This window comes from Salvelinus alpinus, chromosome 1 (assembly GCF_045679555.1).
Source record: "Salvelinus alpinus chromosome 1, SLU_Salpinus.1, whole genome shotgun sequence".
NCBI classification, from domain to species: Eukaryota; Metazoa; Chordata; class Actinopteri; order Salmoniformes; family Salmonidae; genus Salvelinus; species Salvelinus alpinus.
Genome location: NC_092086.1, coordinates 54,338,781 through 54,362,101, shown reverse-complemented (window position 1 = coordinate 54,362,101; position 23,321 = coordinate 54,338,781). Strand labels below are relative to the sequence as shown.

The 23,321-nt window shown below is 41.6% G+C and overlaps 1 protein-coding gene across 3 annotated transcripts in view; it reads left to right on the top strand.

Annotated features, from left to right (window-relative positions):
• Positions 1–23,321, top strand: part of LOC139580721 (KAT8 regulatory NSL complex subunit 1-like) — a 75,749-nt gene that overhangs the window by 266 nt on the left and 52,162 nt on the right. For 2 of the 3 annotated variants that reach the window (XM_071409669.1, XM_071409682.1), the window contains exon 2: positions 641–1,093. The gene's annotated coding sequence lies outside the window, so the exon portion shown is untranslated. Of the gene's footprint in view, positions 1–640; positions 1,094–2,908; positions 3,346–23,321 lie in introns of those variants that run through there. The other variant, XM_071409674.1, reaches the window with a different exon arrangement.

The window sequence follows — 23,321 nt, the reverse complement described above, 5'->3', positions numbered from 1 at the left end:
TACAGTAGGCACACACACTTGCAAAATTATATACACTATATAGTAAATAATAATTGTGATAACACTGTGATATTTACAGTAGAAATTTGCACAGTAAGTCACAGTGCGTGATATTGTGTACGGTTAGCTACGTTTATAAGGTAGTAATAGATTTTAGCGCAGGGATTGCTAGCAAGCTACGCTAGACGCGCCAGCTAGCTAACTTACTTAGACAAGGGCCGTGGAGTTCGCTAGCTATTAGCTAGCCAACATATTTGATTATGGGCTACAGCCCGTTTCCACAAAATCAGTTACGCTAACAGAGTATTGAGTCTCAAATGAATACACTTTTTATTCTTCATTTAGAAGACTGTGGAAGATTGTGTCCTAGTCTAGTGTTACTGTAGCTGCACGTAAATCTTCACCAAAATTCAACAAGATAACTTGCAGAATAATTTTTGAATATGGCACAATGCCAGGTCATAATATCAATATATTTGGATTGTCATACATACTCAGAACAACAAAAATCAATCACATAATGTTCTGTACCATTAGTGTTTTTCGACATTCTTTGTAGTGGCCATGCCAAGTAGGTCTATGTCAGTCATGATTTATAGGTATATTATTGATTTATAATGCAATTTCTTTGTATGTACAGGTACCTTGGACAAAGAAGTGGAGGAATTACCTTGTGGAAGTTACAGTGCATTTGAGAAATATTCAGACCCCTTCACTTGTTCCACCTTTTGTTACGTTACAGCCTTATTATAAAATGTATTAAATCATTTCCCCCCCTCATCAATCTACACACAATATCCCATAATGATGAAGTGAAAACAGGTTTTTAGAAATGTTTGTAAATGTATATATTTTTTGTAAAGAATAGGGTTTCTAAAAGCCTGTTTTTGCTTAGTCATTATGGATTATTGTGTGTAGATTGATGAGGATGAAAAAACAATTTCATCCATTTTAGAATAAGGCTGTAACGCAACAACATGTGGAAAAAGTGAAGGGATCTGAATACTTTCTGAATGCACTGTACCTGGAAGACACAGTGGATATTTTTAACCTAAGGATGGATTTGGTTGGAGGTGAGCTTTGCTATTGCAAGGTATGTATACACAACACATGTGTTACATGATACAGTATTGATCATGTGTCATCATCATGCATAGAGTTATTACATGCACAGTGCTTGGTTTTAATAACTTTGGACAGATTGCCAAAGTGCATTGTTCCATAAATGACTATGGTTGACATTTAACTATAATCTGAAATGATGTATCACTACAATATTGTGTCACTGTCTGGCATAGCAACCTAAAGACTGTTACAGAAATAAGTTGCGGGAGTCATATGCTGACACAGGTGGAGGAGTGGTTTATCCAATATAGGGGGCGTTAACTCTACTAAATACCACTAGATGGCGGAATAGTGTTTATTGTCATCTGAAACTGTAAGCATTTTTATGTTTGCCTAATGAAAGGAACTGGATTTCTAAGTAATATAGTGAAGGATTGCAATTAGATTACCCTAGAGGTTACAGGACCATCCTTTGCCTATATAGAGCTCGCCAGCTTCAAGTCCTAAAAACCGTAAATGAGTAACCTCTGGTTCATTCAGCCATTCCTATTTGGAAAGAATAAAGTTTTGGGATAAACGCTGAAAATAAGGTCTGAGGTTAACACAGGCTTAGGAGATCTTATAAGTTTTGTTCTATGATATAATACCAGTCAGTTAACATGACCTTTATGAATTAGGAAGCCTTTGTGTTTTTTTTTAAATTATAATAAATGCTTCAAAATTCACAAAAAGTGACGTTAGCTGATAAAGATTTTCATAGAACAAAACGTACAAGATCTCCTAAGCCTGTGTTTACCACATACCCCATTTCTGCATTTATCCTAAAACCCTACAAAACTCATAGGCTTTGTCCAACGAACCATGGCAGAGTTAGTGCCTACAAAAAGACGCCATTACTATTGCTCTCTATTGGTTACAGTTACACACATTGCCTATCTGTTACCTTTAGATCTGCACACAAAAATGGTACAGGGCCAGGGGAAGTGTTTTTTGTCTTCTTCATATTGGGCTTTGTTGAGAAGGCAGGGACACAGTTCAGGGGTGTATTCATTGTGTCTTGCAACAGAAGCCGTTTACTGTTTTAGAACCAAACAGAACGATACGGACCTAACTGATTTTTTTTCCATTTGGAGTTAACAATTTCTGTTGCAAAAGGTTTTTTGCAACAGACAAAACTTTTGCAACAGAATCAGCTGTGTTGCCCATCACTGCCCTCTGTTGCATTGAAGAAATGGAAAGAATGTGGTGTTCTTTGGTTCCCCCTGGCCTTACATTAGAATTCTATGCAACACCCATATATTTCCTCTATGGGGTGAATGGGACACACTCTTTTCACGACACTTAGATACAAGGTGATTTTCATAGAGAAAATTGTGTCCTAACCTCCTAACTCTTTTCCTAACCTTAACCTCAGTCTCCTGACCTGCTACATTAATTATCCTAACCTGCTATGAAAAAGTCACATTCGGTATCGAATTGGTGTGAAAAGAGTGTTTCCCATTGGGGAATGCTATCATAACATTGCAGGGTAGTATCATAGATATTTATAACTAACCGTGTGTCCTGGTTATGAACCCATAACTATTCACTTTCTCCAATCCTTTAGAACCACGTTTTGATTTAGGGTTATAATGAAACTGGATCCATTCCGGCTCTTGCGTGACATGTAATAACTGCAAGTCACGATTTAATTGAGCCATGATGGAAGACACAGCAACCCAGTTTCAGTCATGTAGAAAATGGAACGCTTGACTTTGGCTCCCTCTAGCGGAGACAGGCTGAAGTTCCACTAGTGGCGAGTATGAGGAATGTCTCCCGCCGCGGTTTTGCTCTCGGGTTCTGTTTGTCAGACTTGAAATCCGAGGGAGAGGAGCGAGCCGCCATTTTCTGTGTGACGCTCTCCCTAAAACGGCAACAATAAAAACGGATTGCCGGAGAAAATACATAACAAATCGTCGATAAATGGCGTTGGGAAATATGACAAGACCAATTCGAATTCAACCGCCTTTGAAATAAACTAGATTGAGCATTAATAATTGCAGCGAGAGAGAGAGAGAAGAGAGCAAGCTGACTCGGTTCCTCAAGTACTCGTTGTTTCGCCCATTTCGTGATTTCGGGAGTAACACGGGGTTACCCAATTTGGATCGCACGAGACGGATTTTGTGAAGAGGCATTCTCGAATTATTTGTTTTTCAACATATTTTGTTTCCTTGATGAAATTACTATCAAAGTGCGGGATTTGTTTCTAAAAAAATTACCGGATCGGCTCCTCATCACGTGGTAGGTTCCTCATTTTTCTTTGTTACTTTTAACTCCGTAGTAAAAAATAACTTTGAAATGTTGCAACATCATTTAGCATTTAACTTGTTTGGTAACCTGCACACCGGCCACCTCGCATTTATAATAATGCTCAACCATTTTTTTTGTGATTTTTATGTTGTATAGCTGGGTCTACCTTCCTTTCAAATCCAAGTTCTAGCTATAGACAGTGTAGGTAACGTTAGGTTTGTTACTCTTACTGCATTCGCTGTAGCCGAACGTTCTGCTGCCAAGGGTACACCATTATAGTAATCTACAGCTAGCCAGTGAACATGAGCCATGACATTCTTAAATTCTGGGAGAGTGCGAGGGAAAATACAGTTGGCCAGACATAATCGTAAAACATTGATATTAGCATTTAACTAACGTTACCAGCTACAATTGTGTCAATGTCAAGCCTTGTTCACCGAAGCGCTTGATTGTGTATCCAAATTACCCCTAGTCAGTCTACTAACATACTTATATAAATGTATTTAGGCCGTTTAAAAACGTAGTTTGCAAGCTTACTGTATTGCCCACGATATAATGCATCTCTGCGCCACCGCATTCTAAACTTAATCGTGCATAATATACACACCCAAGCAATTCTATCGAATGATCGCAATCGTGCGAGAGAGGAACCATTTTCGCAATCTTTAAACGTTAACCTAGAAAATGCATTGCCGCATAGATTACATTATAATTTTGGATACATTTCCAATTGAGTAATTTATGGCGAGGTTTACATAATGGCGCAGCCACTGGCAGTTGCAGGCGCCACGTTTTCCACTAATTGTTTCATAAAAATAATTTCCTTTAGCAGAAACCAACCAAGCTAGTTTGCTAAATAATTGTAACATTTCAATTTTGCCTAAATTGTGACTTCGCCATATACACAAGGCCGCTAGAAAAAAAACAAGGAACAATATAATCATTGTATTCAATATCAAAACATCAAGGTTTTGCCATGCCATGATCTCAACCGTCTCCTATGTGCTTGTATACTGTCTAACGTCAGTGCAGATATTGTAATTTTGTCCCATCCCTTTATCAACCAGGAACTGTGTTCATGTGAATCCCTTTAATTGCACACTAACCTGCTCAACCCCTGGTTAGTGTGTTACACATCTGTAGTTTTCTGTTATATAATGTGTTAAGTTGCATATCCTTGCATCATATGTGATCTCAGCACTACAATGCTGTCATTTTCTGATGTGTGAACTTCCTCCAAGATCGAATAATCTCACTAATGTTCATCTTGTGGGGAGGGGAGAGTTTATCTTCCTGATTGTTTGCTGTCATTATGGGTGGGTACACTACAGTACATTCTTGGTGTACATTCTTGGTGTAGCCTTGACTGTTGTGCTCTGCTGCTATACTGGGCCTTTGCAGTTTGCAAATCCACTGACTGAATTTCAAGAGAGATCAGGGTCTGGCTTACATGTGCTTTTTGGGAAATGGTTTCAGGAGGTTAAATACACATAAACAGGACTAGCCCTGAGTGTGGAGCGTAGAGAGAGAAAAAGCCTACTGATTGCACATATTGGCCAGACAGGGTGACCTCCCCCACGACCCTGTCCCCATTGCAGCCCATGTGTTGGAGTCAAAGAGACGTTTTATGAATAGAGGGTGATGAGCACCTCGCCTGCTGCTGCATTGGACCGATGGCACCGCTAGCTCAGGCCTGGCTCCATGTTATACCCAATTTAATGGAGAGCTGTTCACTCAGATTACATGGCCCCTCCCTAGCCTGTTTGATATGGTGTAGGAATATGCTGCTGAAAGTGTGAGTCCTTTCACTGCCTGTTTTCACTCCTCTTATTTGTTTTGATAAGCCACACAATTGACAAAGACCCCCCCCCCCCCTCCATTGACCCTTTAGATCTGGGTGGAATCCTATCAGCCATTTTCGAGACTTGTGTGGTATTGAAGCAACCGTAGGAGGAGGCTAACACAACAAGTATCTAGTTTATGAATTTGGAAGCCGTTGGTTGACTCAGGGGAGTGTACTCAATAACCTGGATGGAAAACAGCATGGATTCAAGCCACTTAGCTTTTGTCCTTCCCAGCAATGATAACGGTTCCCCACTTTAATCAGTTTTCCAGGGCTTTCCACTCCAAGAAAATTGGCTCATTGTTGCAAATGTTAGATACTGCCAGTGCCAACCAAAAGTATGAAAATATTGTGGTTTGCTGGTTGCATTTTAAGTAGGAAATGTTACGTAATACCGTATTGTGGACAGAAATAGTCCACTTGTAAGTTATTAAAAAGGTATGTGTATACATTTTTGGCCTTGATTTAGGCTATCCTAGCACCTAGCCACTTAGTGCATATAACAATTTCCTCAGCCTATATTCTAGATCCTTCTGTCCTAATTTTGTATCTAACCAATCAATATAGAAGCAGAGTTACCAGGAAACAACCAATAGGGGTATGGCTGGTTACTGCTGTAGGCTACAGACCATAATGTGCATTAAGCAACATCTGTTTCTCTGGTTAGGCCAAAATGTAGGCTTATTTCTGATGATTATGCAAATCTATATGTACAGATCTGCAGTGTGTTTTCATAGGCGCACTGGGTTTGGGATTTTATCCTGTCAGACAATTGACTTGGAGAGATGAAAGCAGAGCCTGTTGGTATTACTGATGTTATTACTTGGTATTGTTCAGAACCCCTCAGACGGTTAATGTCTGGCTTCTCTGAAGACTTCAGCTCGTGATGAATAATCTGTTCCAGTCAGACACACTTGAAATCAGTCTGAGCAATCACAGCTTTATTCATACATCTAAATTATTTGCTCTTTTGGGTTTCTGTAGAAGTAGTTGTTTTCGCTTGTGTTTTTGGGTTGCAGGTATTGTACACCTTGCTTTGGCATATACTTGAGCTGTTGCTTATATGGAAACACACACTAGTCTCTTTCCTGGAATACTGACTGGAGAAAGAGCTGAAGGGTGACATTTGGCTCACTAAAACAACGTCTTTGCTGGTTGTTTTGATAGTTCAAGCCTAGTCTGCCAAGTACACTCAGATGCACACACCCTCCAGTTTCATGACCTCAAGCCAACATCTCCCTCCTTCCACCTCAATCCATCTCTTCCCCCATCTCAAACCAAGGGGCAGTGCCTCCCTCTGAACTTAACCTTGCTCGGAACACACCTGAAACAATCCCTTTGTTCAAACTCTCCTCCCAGAATGCTCCATTCCTGAAAATCTTTTACCTATTATTGTTTTCCCTCCCTCCACCTCACATAAGAGAAACATGGACCAGCCAGCCAGGTGGGAGAAGCAGGAAAAAATATATCAACCCCACTCAACAAGGGAGGAAAAAGGCAAACCATGTACATGGCCTGAAGAGAAACCAGAGGTGCAAATTACTTGAAAATTCCCAAATAAACTTTGATTTAAAAAGGGAGGGGGGAAAAAGATGGGCTAAGAACAAGGGCAATGGGCTAATTTACCAGACTCCTGCCTGGACTTGTCATGGCTTAGTAGGATGTTAAAAGTTAAAGGCCAAAGTGTTTCACCCCTCCAGGCCTAACTTCAGACAAGTAAGTTGCCCAGACCCTAGAGGTCAGGACAGGGTTGAGAGGAAGCCTGACCATTGGTAGGCTCTGCAGGGAGTGGCTTGACTGACACACTGGCCCCCATTCACTCCTGTGCTGAAGCCACCAAACCAGTCTGGAAGTGGAACCATATGCATCACATATCATTGGGTGAATTGGGGAGCACAGAAACACACCATAGGTTTGCTGGTTCCTCAGAGTTTTACTTCTCTCTATGCCAGTTAGCCTATTCAGACACTGGCTTTTGTTTTTGTGTGTTTTTTAAACCCTACAGTCAACTAATTGCCCCAGCTGGGAGTACCTGAGACAGCTGGCTGAAATCTAGACCCAACTGTTTCCCCCTGTTTACTATGGTGTATTTCATCTTTTTTTCCTTCTCATGGAGAAACCTGAACGATTAAGAGACTTCAAAGGCAGAAACCACTGGCATAGTGTTTACACAACCAGGTGCGCTGTACCGTGTATGAGGAGAGGAGTGAGTATACCCACGGGTTGAACCCGACCTATAGTCTAAAGTTCAGTGTGCTGTGGCCTGTGCTCCCTGATGGCCTAATGGCCCAATTAAAAGTGCAGAGGCGCACATGCCTCTCTTCCTCTCTGGGTCATTCCGTATGATTTCAATCACTTTTTGACTACACCCCTTTTGATTTGAACAAAAATGTATGTAGGCCAGGGTATTTGCCCATGGTAGATATGGCCAAAAGATCATACCATGGTATGAAAAAATGTGGATGGAATTTGACAGTATTTAATATTTTTTGAATAATACAAGTTCTAAATTTGCTTTCTGAGTATTGTGTGGCCCAAGGATAGCAACACATACATTCTAAGTGATATTATTGTTTTATACTGTTCAATTAGGCCCAAAATAATTTTATGCAATTCCTGCACTCATTTGAGATCGTTTCCACACTGCCACGTAGTGCTGCACAATATGTGCAAACAATTTAGGCCTTATTTTTAACCCAATGTTACAATTGCGATTTGACTTGTGACTTAGAGCAAAACACTTGGGTGAACTGTTGGAATTGTGGAAATTCTAATTCTGTAGTTAGAATATAGTAGTGGGCACTTGGAATACAGTGTATTGACATGACAACTAATGAAAATACCAGGGAGTAGTTATTGTGACCGGGTAGGAACCTATGTGTTTAAGGGACCCTATAATCTTTGCCTACATTGAATGTTTTCTCTTAACATATTCTTGCTTTGCATATTCTTCTTTGATTTGGCTGATACTGTTGCACAAACAACATGCTGATTTAGGTCTACACCATCACTGGTATTATCAGGCTGTATAGTTAGTTACGTTTGCTCTGACTCAGTACATTTATTAGCTAGTTAGCGATTAGCATTAGCAGCTAACCAGATTTAGGCCCAACTTGCTAAGAAAAGCCAAACTAGCTGTTTGCAGATGTAAGAAACACAGACTAATAGTGTAATTATAGAACACTAGGGGATTTATATTAAGGACCGAAGTGAAAACCGTATCGTTGTCATCAACACTGCAACACTGTTGCACGCGCTGCATTGACCATGCAGACTGAACGCAAGTGTCTCGACGTTGAGGAACAACAAATGTGCTCCTTGAGTGACAGAGGGCGGGGCTAGTCCTGTGTGGAAAGCAGCATTGAGAGCGAGCTGAGAGAGATTACTGAAGTAGCGACGTAAACGTAAACAATAAAAATGAACGTTACACAAGGCGTATCGGATTTAACAAACCAAACATTCAAATACCATTTATAGAAGGTAAAGTAAAAACCCAAACCAGTCTGTGCATCAATAACGATATATCGTAAAATACAGTATACTGCCCAGCACTAGGTAGAAGTGGTCAGAAAGTATGTTTTTGGACCCGAATGGCAAAACACTCAGGAGATAGAGGTGCTCAAAGTTGACCCATTTTGCATACCCCACCCTACCGTAAGACACCCAATGGTTGAGCTTAATTTATTGTGGAAGAAAGTGTTTTCATTAAATTTGCTTCTTTATTTTTTAAACATTTAACATCAATTATCTATAAACGTGTAAACTCAGATTTTATTTCATTTTAGCATATTTTGTAGTTTAGACCCACCCTGTATTCAAGAGTATGCTGTGTCTCAACTGATGACAGGCACGACATCAACATCTCAGATGATGAATTGTTAGATACTACTGCACTGTTGGGGCTAGGAACACAAGCCTTTTGCAACACCCAAAATAATATGTGTATGTGACCAATAACATTTTATTTTATTTAAAAATAAGTTTGAGGCAACAGCGTAAGAAAAAATGGTGGGGGGGAAATCGCAGTTATGCTAATCGTCGTTCAATGTAAAACAAAAAAAACAATTAACCGTTTCTACCATTTGACCGTTTCTACCTTCTCGCCCGCTCCAATTTCGCTCCAGTAGCGCCCCACCCCAGCTTGCATTTGTAGTCTACTTGTGTGCTGCTCTAGCCCCTTGCTTTATCTACTGTCATGGAGTTTGCTAAATATTTCCATAAAGAAACTAATAAAACACGGGGGCTAAATCAAGGTGACTTATAAAGATGAGGACCAAGGCCAAAAGAGGGAGTGTCCACAACTAAATAGTCATTGTGGAATCTGAAAATGCACTTATCCCAAAAGTATGATGGTGTACTTACTATGTGCACATGCTAAAAGAAAGGAATGTGGTGGGTAGATAACGGAGTGTGTCATTGTAGCGAAGTATTTCTAAACAAAAAATCTGATGGTTAAACGTTTCATTAATTTTCGTTATCTTTACAATAGGCCATAATAGATTTTGGCCCAATAGGCCTGGCATATTCCCACGTTCAATTAGCTTTCTGTTTTGATTGGGTTATTGTGCCTAAAAACCTTTAGGCCTCCTAATAGAAAAATAAAAACATCAACTGCATCTCTGCCCAACCTGGTAAGTGGCCAAAAGGGTGTTTAGCATCCCCAGTGCCTCTGTAAGTGTAGAGGGTGTTCTCCACTGCTGGCCAGTTCTCCAGGCACCATCACATTTACATTTACATTTAAGTCATTTAGCAGACGCTCTTATCCAGAGCGACTTACAAATTGGTGCATTCACCTTATGATATCCAGTGGAACAACCACTTTACAATAGTGCATCTAACTCTTTTAAGGGGGGGGGGGTTAGAAGGATTACTTTATCCTATCCTAGGTATTCCTTAAAGAGGTGGGGTTTCAGGTGTCTCCGGAAGGTGGTGATTGACTCCGCTGACCTGGCGTCGTGAGGGAGTTTGTTCCACCATTGGGGTGCCAGAGCAGCGAACAGTTTTGACTGGGCTGAGCGGGAACTGTACTTCCTCAGAGGTAGGGAGGCGAGCAGGCCAGAGGTGGATGAACGCAGTGCCCTTGTTTGGGTGTAGGGCCTGATCAGAGCCTGAAGGTACGGAGGTGCCGTTCCCCTCACAGCTCCGTAGGCAAGCACCATGGTCTTGTAGCGGATGCGAGCTTCAACTGGAAGCCAGTGGAGAGAGCGGAGGAGCGGGGTGACGTGAGAGAACTTGGGAAAGTTGAACACCAGACGGGCTGCGGCGTTCTGGATGAGTTGTAGGGGTTTAATGGCACAGGCAGGGAGCCCAGCCAACAGCGAGTTGCAGTAATCCAGACGGGAGATGACAAGTGCCTGGATTAGGACCTGCGCCGCTTCCTGCGTGAGGCAGGGTCGTACTCTGCGAATGTTGTAGAGCATGAACCTACAGGAACGGGTCACCGCCTTGATGTTAGTTGAGAACGACAGGGTGTTGTCCAGGATCACGCCAAGGTTCTTAGCACTCTGGGAGGGGGACACAATGGAGTTGTCAACCGTGATGGCGAGATCATGGAACGGGCAGTCCTTCCCCGGGAGGAAGAGCAGCTCCGTCTTGCCGAGGTTCAGCTTGAGGTGGTGATCCGTCATCCACACTGATATGTCTGCCAGACATGCAGAGATGCGATTCACCACCTGGTTATCAGAGGGGGGAAAGGAGAAGATTAATTGTGTGTCGTCTGCATAGCAATGATAGGAGAGACCATGTGAGGATATGACAGAGCCAAGTGACTTGGTGTATAGCGAGAATAGGAGAGGGCCTAGAACAGAGCCCTGGGGGACACCAGTGGTGAGAGCACGTGGTGCGGAGACAGATTCTCGCCACGCCACCTGGTAGGAGCGACCTGTCAGGTAGGACGCAATCCAAGCGTGGGCCGCGCCGGAGATGCCCAGCTCGGAGAGGGTGGAGAGGAGGATCTGATGGTTCACAGTATCAAAGGCAGCCGATAGGTCTAGAAGGATGAGAGCAGAGGAGAGAGAGTTAGCTTTAGCAGTGCGGAGCGCCTCTGTGACACAGAGAAGAGCAGTCTCAGTTGAATGACTAGTCTTGAAACCTGACTGATTTGGATCAAGAAGGTCATTCTGAGAGAGATAGCAGGAGAGCTGGCCAAGGACGGCACGTTCAAGAGTTTTGGAGAGAAAAGAAAGATGAGCCTGACGCCACAGACTGGCCAAACTTGTGTTTCAAAAAAGGAATTTAAAGGTACTGAGAATTTTTCCTTTAATTTGTATTTAATTCTAAGTAAGTCCCAGCCTATATGTGCAATTTATAGACTATAATGATTTAATACAACGCAATGTTTAAATGCTGAGAGCTTTATGTCCCTACCAGCCTGTTGTGTCACTCTCGCAAATGCTTCACTCTATATGTCTTTGTAGGCTATAGCCTTGAAATAATTGAAATAATATAGCCTAAATAATTCATTTTCATTCCTTAGCTTTCCTGTCTGGGTCCTGACCTATTTAGTGTTTTATATGCTGTTTTAATACAACATGTAGCCTATTTTAAATGATGTTCGCTTCTTACATTCACCTTTTCATGTTTATTCAAATACTTTTCATTCAAATCCATATGGTTTGGTTTCAATACTTAAAAAACAATTGGTAGATCCAGAAGGGAAAAAAATAGATGGGTGTTGGTTAAATTGTGATTTTAATGAATGGAGCAGAGTTTTATTTTAATTTTATTTTTTCGTTAGCGCGGAGTGTTTTTTAGCAGAGCTGTAGGAAAGCACATGAAGCCTTGCGCACCACTCCATGAGCATCCAACAGCTGAACTACTCTCACATGCTCTGACACACACACATCACACACAGGCCTATGCATGGACACACACACAGTCATTATGGGAACTTTGATCCGGACACATTAACTGCAGCATGTCGGAGAAATCCTTATCGCATTCAAGGACTGGGTTTAACGTGAGTTAGTGGATGGTTCCCACGGATGGCAGCGATAAAGGTTATGACCTTCAGCTGCAATACGAGTAGCTGGAGAGTCTGATGGATTTACCTGGTACTGGACCAGGTGAGGGAGAACCATTTGATGCTTCTGTCAATAGGTAGAATATTGTTTTGTTGTAAAAATAGATATATAAATAAATAATTCTTACCATTAGGCCCTATTTAGCATTTTGATTATGATTGGTAATGTTTGCAACCAACATTAGACCTTTATGCTTAACCATCATCTATGGTAAATATAGTATATTGTGTTATGACAAAATTACTAGCCTGTTTTCCTAATTTAAACCTTTTTAGCACAGCCTACATTCTTTCCTCTGTACTGGAGGTTGATCCATTTCAGGGTTTACTGGTGCTGCCTCTGCGATGGCTGCCTCCACCGAAGAATAGAAGAATAGCCACATTTTAATTACCTCTTTGCATTGTTCAGAATAGGGAGACGGGTGTAGAATAAGCATCATGACTTGGTGGGAGCGGCCTCATCAGAATAAGGTGATCGTGTGAAATACTCATCATTGCGTGCCATGTCCTAAACAAAGCCTGCGTTTGGTTGGACAGGGTATCGCTGGGTGGGTGGTGCTTCTTATACGCCTGCAACTGGTTAGACTGGGAGGGTTGGTCTTAAAGGGCTCTGTAACAGGAGTCCTGTTTCCAACGCTCGGCTCCGCACACCGCCATGCCTGGCGAGCAATATGGCTCAGGGTTGTCCATGAGAATATTGATTTCTTCGTAACAACGTGTGTGTTATAGAGCCACTCTTGCTTGCCTGGTTGTGTAGGTGGAATAAATGTGCCAAATTCAATGGTTCTTTTTTTCAGCCCGTTAATGGGATGTGATAACCACAACAAAAATAAATGAGATGACGCAACCCCATGATCTAGTTTTGAAGGCTGGCCTTTGCAGTGTTTACTTTAAAAACGTAATGTTTTTTAGGCGTTCGATTGCCGTCATCAAAACACCCAGCGTTGTTTTTCTTCAGGATCATTATTTAGGGACTAGACAGCTCTCTCGTTTAACTCCTGTAGGCTTCTGTTAATTATCTGCCCGAACAAGGCCCTATTGGAGCGAGGTCATCATATGACAGGAGACAGTTTCCATCTTTCCTCTTGTTAGTTTTTGCCCTCAGAATAACTGGAGGAGAGTGGAGGACATATGTTTGACAGCCTAACATGTGTTTTTGAGTCGAAATGACGGAGATGAGATGTGCGCTGTCCTCTTTCCCACCTTCTCTTCAGTCTGTGATTGACAGTCTGATTGGTCCCCTGCAGGAGGTCTCTCAAAGGTCACGGCTGTGACAGCCCTTTGTCTTTGTAGCCCCAGCAGTTAATGGCTCAATCACTAAACTACAGTACCAAAAACGACTCAGCTTTTCAACATGACTATTTCAAGACTTCCTGATAGTAGTAGGGCGTTAAGACAACAGATACATTTTCCTAAGTACTTTCATAACATCATATTTTATAAGTCAATAACACTAATACAAAAATCTTATTGTGTGTGTGTGTGACCAGCTTTGATAGATCTTTAAGCTAGCCTCTATTGGCTTTTCCTGGATATGTGCCAGTACCTTTGACCACGTTACATCAGCCACATATCTGCACTTTCTTCCATGTTTATTTGCCTTATCCCCCCCCCCCCCCCCCCCCCCCGTTCTTGCATAGTTCTCTTCTGACGCTTGTTATGAAATCTTCAAGTGGAAAAAATAAACAGATTGCAGTTAGTATTAACCACTAGACCTGTCTTTTTCAATAGACAATGCTGTCCATTGTTTTGAAATATTTGATATTTTTATCTGAAGCAGGCCATGGAGGCCAAAACAATGGTGCCCTATATAGTGCACTACTTTTGACCAGATCTCTACGGGGAACTGGTCGAAGTAAGTACACTATATAATGAATAGGGTGCCATTTGATACACCGCCAATATTTAATTCCGTTCATATCAGTTTAGGTCACCGGGACAAGCAACTTGACTTAAAGGACGTTTAGGGGGGAAAAAAGAAGAGAAAAAAAAAGTAATTACATTGTTGTTACAACAAACATTTATTGCCAGGGCCTGAATATGAACTTTCTGAATGTTTTTTTTTTTTATCTGAACACAGCCACTTAGATTTTATACCAGCCATGTTTTTCGCCATAATTACACACACTAAAATATATATTATAATAAATTGATTACTAGTAAGACATGGTGTGTTATATTGCGTGTTTTTATTTACATTTAAGTCATTTAGCAGACGCTCTTATCCAGAGCGACTTACAAATTTATTGTATGTTTTGTGACCTGAGTCTTTTAACCAGAATATCAGCTGCCCCTTCAAGGGTGGGAGGTTACTGTGGCAACGAGGGCACTCGGCAGAATCTGACTAGTAGCCATTTGGTCTTTCCTGAGGCAAACCCGAACACTGAAAAACAACCTAGTCAAGAAACACAAAAGATAAAGCCTCACTTTTAGTAGACTTAAATAAATTACTGCAGCTTTTATGCCTGTACGCAGCTTTACCATTTTTATTTTTATCTTCAGCACTTCAATCACACTGCGTACAGCTCCCCAGCCAGGTAGTTGCTGCTTGTCACACAAGGTGGGATATATATTAAAGCAATAAGGCCCGAGGGGTGTGGTATATCGCCAATATACCACGGCTAAGGGCTTTTCTTACGCACGATACAACGCAGAGTGCCTGGGTACAGCCCGTAGCCATGGTATATTGGCCATATATCACAAACCCCCGATGTGCCTTATTGCTATTATGAACTGCTTACCAAAGGAATTAGAGCAGTAAAAAAAAAAGTGTTTTGTCATACCTGTGGTATACGGTCTGACACACCACGGCTGTCAGCCAATCAGCATTCAGGGCTTAAACCACCCAGTTTATAATATAGGATACAATTGAAGTCGGAAGTTTACATACACCTTAGCCAAGTACATTTAAACTTTTTTCATAATTCCTTGAAATTCCACAAAATGATGTCATGGCTTTAGAAGCTTCTGATAGGCAAATTGACATCATTTGAGGTGTACCTGTGGATGTATTTCAAGGCCTACCTTCAAACTCAGTGCCTCTGTTTGACATCATGGGGAAAAAATCTAAAGAAATCAGCTAAGACCTCAGAAAAATCTGGTTCATCCTTGGAAATTGCTCCCAAACGCCTGAAGGTACCACGTTCATATGTACAAACAATAGTACGCAAGTATAAACACCATGGGACCACACAGCCGTCATACCGCTCAGGAAGTTAAAACTTGGTCGCAAATGGGTCTTCCAAATGGGCAATGACCTCAAGCATACTTCCAAAGTTGTTGCAAAATGGCTTAAGGACCACGAAGTCAAGCTATTGGAGTGGCCATCACAAAGCCCTGACCTCAATCCTATAGAACATTTGTGGGCAGAACTGAAAAAGCGTGTTCGAGCAAGGAGGCCCACAAACCAGACTCAATTACACCAGCACTGACAGGAGGAATGGGCCAAAATTCACCCAACTTATTTGGCAATGCTACCAAATACTAATTGAGTGTATGTAAACTTCTGACCCACTGGGAATGTGATGAAATAAAAGCTGAAATGAATCACTCTACTATTATTCTGACATTTCACATTTGTAAAATAAAGTGGTGATCCTAACTGACCTAAGACAGAATTTTTACTAGGATTAAATGTCAGGAATTGTGAAACTGAGTTTAAATGTATTTGGCTAAGGTGTATGTTAACTTCTGACTTCAACTGTATATGTATCTTTACATTTACATTTAAGTCATTTAGCAGACGCTCTTATCCAGAGCGACTTACAACTTTTACAACTGACTTTACTGTACGCTGCTCTTCACACTTGTAAACATAAACGTCTATGGTTGGTTCAAATTTGGTCGGCACATCCAATCATGGTTCTCTATGAATGGGCCAAATCAAGGCCGGACCGCAACAAAAATAAATATCTGCGGACCTTGAAATTAAACCTATCCAGACCGTTCCAAGAACGTCTTCTGTGGACGTTGAAAGCAAGGCAGCAATTTCAACTACTTTTCAACTTCCATTGACATCCGGTGTTGGTCGGTGCTCAGATGCGGATTACAGTAAATGGAAAGTGTGGCGTGTGTGTGTGTGAGAGACACCAAGGAAGGCCTACAGCAGCACCTAGATCTTCTGTCACACCTGGGTCCTGACAGTAAGACAACTTCCAAAAAAGGTCCAGTTGCCAGGACCACAAATACACATTCCATCAAGAGGACCACAGATCATTTCCACAAAGCTGCGAACGATCTTAGAGAGAATGGGCGGAATGGCCTTCTATGCCATCAGAAAGAACGACATCCCAATTAGGACCTGTCTAAAAATACTTTAAGTTATAGAACCCATTGCCCTTCATGGTTGTGAGGTCTGGGGTCTGCTCACCAACCAAGAATTCACAAAATGGGACAAACACCAAATTGAGACTGCATGCAGAAACATCCTCGGTGTACAACGTAAAACGCCAAATAATGCATGCAGAGCGGAAGTAGGCCAATACCAACTAATTATGATAATCCAGGAAAGAGTCAGGAACTTCAACAACCTAAAAGGAAGCGATTCCCAAGCCTTCCATAACAAAGCCATCACTTTCGGAGAGATGAACCCAGAGTAGAGTCCCTTAAGCAAGCTGGTCCTGGGGCTCTGTTCACAAACAGACCCCACAGAGCTCCATTACAGCCACAGCAACACAATTAGACCCAACCAAATCATGAGAAAACAAAAAGGTAATTACTTGACACATTGGAAAGAATTTACCAAAAAACAGGGTAAACTGTTATGCTATTTGGCACTAAAAAGAGTACACAATGGCAGAATACCTGACCACCCTGACTGACCCAAAATTATGGAAAGAGGCACAAATTTCCCTCGGATTACACAGACTCATAAAGAATTTGAAAACCAATCCAATTTTGATTAACGCCCATATATTTTGGGTGAAATACCGCAGTGTGCCATCACAGCAGCAAGATTTATCACCCGTTGCTACAAGAAAAGGGCAACCGGTGAAGAACAAACGCCATTGTAAATACAACCTATATTTATTTATTTATTTTCCCTTTTGTACATGAACTACTTGCACATTGTTATAACACTGTACATAGCCATATGACGTTTGAAATGTCTCTGTTTGACACATGAGTTTACATTTTTAATTGTTTAGTTCACTTTATGTGTTTGAGAGACAGAGAGAGCTTTGACCACCAGCCAACAATGAAATTGGTTAAGAGTTGAATGTAATAATATGCCAATGGAAGGGAAGACTGGTTTGACTACTATGATTTCCCATTGTAGCCAATTCAATTGCAGTAATTTCTTTACTGATTTTAAGGAAATTCTGTTGTCAATTTGGTTAATTTCAAGTTTTAATCACTTAATAATTAAGAAACCAAGGCTACGTCCGTGACTTAGGACGTAGCCTAAGTCACGAGTAAATGTGTGCTGTGAATGTTTCATTGTTTCTCTCTCCTTGTCTCTGCCATCACCTTGTGAATAAACATGCTAGAGGTGTCTGGAATGAGTGGTGTGTGACTGTGCTCTGTTCCTCCTCCCTATCCCTGATCTACGTCTGAACTGGAACCCTAAGTCCCTATAGGCCGTAGTGCATTACTTTTGACCCTGGTTTCATCGCACATCCTCCAGAATGTTCTCTGTAGTCTAGTTGGTGCCTGGTGTAGAGAGGTATTGCTGAGTCATTGCCATAGTCTGATCTCACTTTCTGACACAACAGCCCAAGGGAGGTCACCTTACATTCCAAACCCTCACTGGATCTTTACTCTGCTGGGTTATTATGAGTCTGACGCTGAGCGACAGCCCAAGTTGTTTCAGCCTACTCGTTTGTGTGTGTGTGCGTGCATATGTGTCTGTGCGTGCATATATGTCTGTGAGCACATGCGTTTGTCAAGTTTGGTCAACATACAATTATTTCCCCCCTTGAATGGGAAAACCGTGTTCTCTTTCTTGATTCCATTCAAACTGTAACATTGTTTGGAGAGTGTAGGACGGGACTTCCCCAGACAGCCTAACTCCCTCATATCTGTCCCTCCCTGCTGCCTCTCAAAGGCTTAAGTTGATTAAATGTTTTTCTATGTAGAGTCACTTGGGAAAGCACCCATTAAGAAACCCTACACAAGAGGTAACTGGCAGCTCTGGTAGACTACGCACCAAGCTGTTCTTGTCACACAGAGTTTTGGGCTATTAGATGAATCTTGTTTGTCCTTCTATGTAACTCGGGCCATATTTGCATAATCATTTTACTATGTACATTCAATTTATGTTACCCTACTTGAATCAAACTGTCATTCACACCCCTGTCCGTTCACCAGGGAATTGTGAACACATACATTTGAGCAGGGAGGGGTTGTACCGTAGCCTACTTGTTTTATACTGTAGTGCTGAGAATGGCGAAATGATTATTTGATTGAGGTTTGGTGAACTGAGATTGAACCTGGCTGCTGTATTAGTAATGTGCTACTAGAAGGGGGCTGGGTTAGCTCTTCCCTCCACATAGCTTCTGCTTTAGGCAGGCAGGCTAATGTGCGTCCCAAACGTTACCCTACTCCCTATACAGTGCACTGCTTTTGACCAGGGCCCATTAGGGAATAGGGTGCCAGTCGGTGCGTATCATGAGAGTTTCACTGTGAATTTTTCTGCTTGAGTTTGTGTATCTGGACATATTCTGAAGGAACCAAAGTCCAGTTTGACAAGAGAGGCTACACTCTACAGAGCAAGGATCTGACTAGCGATGTGGCAAATTGAACTGTCTTTTTTTATTGGTTTTCCATTAAAATTGTAATAAAAATAATAATATTCCACATCAATTCGCAATGCAGAATAATGGTCCTATTACGTATGTACAGTGCTTGACTTGGGCATGAGCTCACCGGAGCGGAGTACCGGCAGCTCACATTTTCTACTGCTTGAGCTCCTACACATCTTATAGAATATTAGCTCAAAAGTATTGTGGAGCTCCGGCACCTATTCCAGTCCAAGTCAAGCAGTGCATATGTGTGACCGCTAGTCGGGCAATGAGGTTATATATCTACCACAGTTTTTATACATGCATATATACATACCCTTGACAGGGCATCGGATACATCATGTTTGTTTGTAAGGGTGCACTACAGCATTTTACTTGTCTGTGAAGTAATGCTTTTTCTGAAGCAGGATTAATGTCTATCTCTAGACAACCAGAACTGTCAATCAAATCTTGAGCTGCCTGCGCGCAGCCTGCTTGCCCGTGCACAGACCACTCTGTCCTGAAAACAAACTACCTCAGTTAAATACAGTGATTTACCAAGACATTTAGTAGAATCGACTTGTAAGATTTTGTATTTTTGGAATGGAGGAGACTAGTTAGTTGTACTTCCGAGAACACAAACACTCCCATAAACATTCCGTGAACTAGCGAGGGACTGAGAGGGGAGGGGAACAGTATAGATGGGCGTAGTGCAGGGTTCTGTCTATCTATCGGCAATCAAAAGCTGTATCTCGCAATGGTATGCTGTATTTCGGAATTTCTTGCCTTGCAATGTCTCGTAACTTCAGTAAAACAGGGCTTATCATCAATGAATAGGCTAGGATGTTCTACATGCAACAGGCAGACTGAACACACGCATTATTAGTGAAGAGAAAGAGCAGGCTGCACTGATTTCAATTTTGTGGGGGGTGACTTGGTCAGGAGCTTTTTTTCACTGTTCAATACTATCGATATTTATTTTCCGGATATTTGCAATAAATAAAAAAATTGACCAATTATACAAAATGCAAACAGCTGGGGTGTAATCATTAGCCAAAACAAGTTGATATTGGACAAAATCAGGTAGGTTCCTCCCTGCTTAGTTACATTTGCTTCCGTTTTGCAACATAATCGGTGTAATAAATAGGTCCCAAACAGTGCGCAGTGGTTTCCAGGGTTCTATAGCAGTACTTTTTGGCTAACAGCAGCCTAGGCTAACAGCAACAGTGAAAGAGAAATCTGATGTTTTGCCATCATATAGCTAATTATGTTTCCCCCAAAAGGTTTTCTGGTGATAATTTTTGTTGTATTGATTTGTGCCAGCGGGCCTTGAGGACTCGCCATTGGTGTGCGTGCCCATAGGCCAATCACTATTTGACGTTTGGAAAATAGCATACCGTTGTCAGGGCTGACCGTAGGCCTTAATGCACTATAATAGTAAAATACCTTTTCATGTGAAACGCAACCCATAGCCCATCAGAGTGAAAATGAGCTTGAAAATAAAACCATTATTTTGTAAGTCTTGTAGGCTACATTTACAGTGTACAACTGTAAACAATGACTGTCAACACCACATTGCGTCTGAAGCAGCAGTAGGTCAATGCGCCGTAAGTAAACACTACATTCTAAAGTTTTTGTTTTATTCAATTAAGCATTTCAAATGTCATAGTACGTCCTTGTGTGTACCAGTGTAAGATGAACAATATAATTTACATGAAGCTTTTTTCATAGTTAAAATAGGCCTAAAAAAGAATCTCCAAAAATTAATACTCAAGTGTTTGAATACTAACCATCCGTTCGGATATCCGGATATTTGATTAACCGTGCCCATCCCTAGAGTAGTGTGTGTGTGTGTGGGGTAATCATGCGTGTATTATATTAGGATCCCCATTAGCTGTTCCAAAAGCAACAGCTACTCTTCCTGGGCTCCACACAAAACATGAAACATAATACAGAATGACATACAGAACATCATTAGACAAGAACAGCTCAAGGACAGAACTACATACATTTAATTAAGCATCTATCATTTCCTTCACCTTTTAAATAGGCTTATGTCTGCCCTGGCCTTGCTAGGTGCTGCTATGTCATTGGCTCTGACTATTGTCTCAGTTGATAGTTGACACAGCTGCACGGTTCTAGTGTCTAGTTTGACATGACTCAATACCAAGCTACAGTAACACTCCTCAGAGACTCTGTGTGTGTGATGCGTGGGTTAACTCATAACCCGCAGTCTCCACGGTTATATCCGCGGGTCGGTCGGGTTTAGGGTCATGAAATGTTGTGTGGAGGAAGGGCAGGTGGATGGCGGGCGGGTTGAATAAAGAGATCAATACCGTAAGTCCATAAATGTATAATTATTCTGCTATTTATAGGCTACATTGAAGTTGCGAAATGGAGAATTGAAAGTAGAGGGGAGGGGGGGCAGAAAAGTAAGTCTGTGAACGATTTGGTTATGTGTGGTGATTGTGAGGCGCTATACAAATTCGACAGTCACAAGACGGGGACTTCAAATAGGCCTATGGCACGTCAAGGGAACTGTAGCCTACTGTTCCGATGGGTTAAATAGAAACTGAAATCTGGACACTGATTAGGTCTATAACCACACATAGCTTTAATATTAATTCCTGCAGAGTAAGGCTACATTTTTGACTGGGTAACAGGAGTGGAGAAATATGATTTATTTCCTTCAGCATCTTGAGAGAATGCAAATGCGCAGTTAGCACCTCTACAGACGGTATCTTCATCAGCATCATAAAAGCTGATAGTATTTCAGCCACATCAAATATGCATCCAGAAGGAAGTGAAATCTTGTCAGAAACATGTTGGGTTGTTTTTAGCAGCTTTCTGTTTCCTTACAATCGGTCAAACTGATGTCATTTGGAAATGTTGCATTTTCTTCCCGGTCCCTAAAAGGTTTTGCTCTGCGAAAGAATCCGAGATGACAGAACTTTACCGACGTCAACTAGATTGAAGCATTCACACTTATCTATTTTATGATATTCTGGTGAGCAAGGGTTTATTTAGTACACTAGGGCAGCATACTGTGTAATGACAGAAGAGAAGCTGCGTGTATCTAATTATAGACAAGCTGACTAACAGCCTACCACAATGTTGGAAATTATGAGCAGAAACGTGTCTAAATAATGCAACACAAATCCTGCACCTTATGTCAAAAGAACAATCTGCCGTCTCGGGCTGTAGGCCACAGCGCATTTGATATGTTAGCGGGTGCAGGCCTCTCACTTTATCACAAATAGTCGGGCGGTTGCAGATGGGTGAGGAATTGTCGGCTGTGTCCATACAAAAATTAACACCTGGGACCCTGTCCACAACTGGAGTGACTCCATCCCTCCTTTTTAAAGTGGGGCCTTTCACCCCCACCTGACCACTCATCATATGGTAGCAGCAGTACAGATGATGGGTTCAGATTAGCACAGTGGAAGTTGACCCTCATGCATGTCAAATAAACATACCCCTCCAGAATGTTCTAGAATCTATTCACTAAGTAAGCCATCTCCCATCTCCCCACTCAACCAGCAACATGGGGGAGCAGCCTTAGGAAAACAACTCACAAAAGAGCATTTCTGAAAAGTGCTTCCAGAAATGGCTTGAGAGAAAATCAAATGATTTAGGCCTTCCCATCCCCTTCTTACTCTTTCTCTCCCTTACATTTTCCCTCAATTTTGTGAGGAGATATGCCCTAATCTGCATTGCTGTTCAACATTCCGCACCTACCAATCATGCAGAGCCATCCAATTGGTTGCCCTGACTGTCATTCAGCTTCGATTGGTTTTCAGTGTTTTCCTGTCCACTAAGATGTGGTTGGCCAGATGGGGGACAACTTGTTTCCTCACACCTCTCCCCTCCCCCCTACTGCAGCAGCTCCACGTCCCAGCTTGTCCCAGCCCATCCATGGCCGCCACACGCAAGGCATTTTGAGTAAAACATTATCACAAGATTAGGACGAATATAACATATGCCTCTCCTCCCCTCGTCAGTTCGTAGCAGCTGCCCTTATTTTTAAGGTGTTTCTATTTGCATTTTCAGTTTCTTTTTAGGAGCTTCTTGCCTTTCTGCTTGCTAGCGCTGTTGCTTAAAATAGTGCAGCTGTTAAGTAATATTGAATGTAGTGTCATTCAGTGACACGGGTCAATATTTCCTCATTTACTTGGTACTGTTAATAAAACACCCTCCCTGTTGAGAAACATTCAGTATAGCAAAAAATATTTATTTATTGAGTCAAGTTGAAAAATTAATTTTACATCTAGGAAGTGGGAATAGTTTGAATGCCTGATTTTACTGGGTCAAATAGCCCAGTAAATGCTTTGCATTTATCTTGAAGGTGAAACATGGACATTGTTTTTGCGTTCTAATAAAG